This window comes from Sciurus carolinensis, chromosome 5, assembly GCF_902686445.1.
Source record: "Sciurus carolinensis chromosome 5, mSciCar1.2, whole genome shotgun sequence".
Lineage (NCBI taxonomy): Eukaryota > Metazoa > Chordata > Mammalia > Rodentia > Sciuridae > Sciurus > Sciurus carolinensis.
Window position 1 is genome coordinate 166,632,743 of NC_062217.1, and position 1,771 is coordinate 166,634,513.

The following is a 1,771-nucleotide window of genomic DNA, read 5'->3' on the forward strand; positions in this document are numbered from 1 at the left end:
AAGGCTCAGTTCCTTCACCTAACAACCGGGTTGGTGACAAAGTAGAGTTGTGTTAAAATCCAAACGCTTTTGCTTAAATAGTGAGGAATCGACTAGTTGAGAACACAGTGTTAGAAGGGAATTAATCTGGCAAATGCTGTGAAGGCCTTGGAACACATCGGTTGGAGTCGGAAGTGTGAGCAATCCCCCAGCAGGAGAAGGTTCTGGGTGCTGGCAAGGCCAGGAGGGAGGCTCAGGGGGTCAGAGTGGGAAGAGCGTTGAACCTCTTTCATGTGTTCATTGACCCTTTCAGCATTTTCTAGGTAAACACCGTCTATTCAGGTCCTTTGCTCATTTTTTTTTCATATTAAGCAGGTTTTAATTAAAGGTAATAATACATACTTCTCCCAGGAGGGAGAAGGGCGCCATGGCTGATGTTCTAAAGTCCAAGAAGTGAGCACACCCTACATCTTGTATAGGATAAGTTCTCTTTTGTTCTCCAGTTCTCTCCCCCCTTATCTCTCCTTCCTGCCTATGTGATGGTTTTGCATAAAGTGAGAACTGATGGGCAGAGGGAGGGCCAAGGTGACTCAGGCAGGCAAGGGCCCAGGAGCATTAATTAGCAGCTCCTTGCTTGCAGTCCTTGATAAGGGCAGGTAAATTTGGTAATGAATGGGCTCCGGAGATCTTCGACATTCTATTCTCCCAGGGGCAGTCTCTAACTTCCAGAGGCAGATGACTTTCATGGCTTTCATTTCCTCGATTTGACCTGATCCCCTATTTCTACACTAATGGCCTGTCCCCAATTCTGGCTTCATTCCTCCCTTTTGCTTTAGGAGCTCCTTACTGCTATAAGGGAAGGGGACGACAACCACTCTGGTTTCTTCCAGCTGAAAGGGGGCAGCGAGGGGCAGGCAGTTTGGAGTTCCCTTTTAAAAATCAGGTCAATCGAGGGGTCCAAGGTAGAAATCTGGTTGGAGAAGAGCAGATTGTAAAGTCATCTGGGGGTGGGTGCTTCTATGAGAGAGAAACAAACATACATGAATACTGAAATGAGATTAGTACAAAATAAATGTTGCAGCATCTGGAACATGCCAATGAATATTGTGAAGATTATAGAAGTCAATCTCTCACCAGGAGGTGGAAGAACTGAGAAATTGTTCCCATAACATGGCCTAACAAAGGCTGGAGAGGACAAGGCCTTTATTTGGGGACTTTATCATTGTCCAGGTTATCAGGAATGTAAACAGAACATTTAACTCTTAATGTCATTTATGTCCCCAGAAAATATAGTTAAGCTATTTAATGTCATCTGATTCTTGTAAAATATCCCTTTATTGGTATAGCCTGTATTTAGTTGAGATCTCTATACTTCTGTTACTTAGGGCTAGATAATCATACTAGCAGCAAACATAGATTAAGCCTATCTGTGTAAACTGACTAAAAATTTCTGACTCTGGCAGTTTCTCTTGATAGTTATCAGGCACATTTGCCTAAGAATCTTTCATTTGTAGCTTCCAGTCTTTATTCTAGGGGGCTAACACAAGTGTACATCTTAAGTTACATTTAACTATTATTTCTTTTAAATGCCCAAGAATGGCTATATTTTGGTTTTAACTGTTTTTCTGGGTGTCTAAGATCAAGCTGGTCAAATTGACCTGTTCCTGTCTGCTAAAGAGTCAGTTGAGTTCCCACAGGGGTCACTTGTAGAGAACTTAAGAGCAGCGTCTTAGCTCCACCAGTGCCATTGGTTAGGCAGGGTCTCCTTGATGAGGTGGCTTCCTTTGGAAGC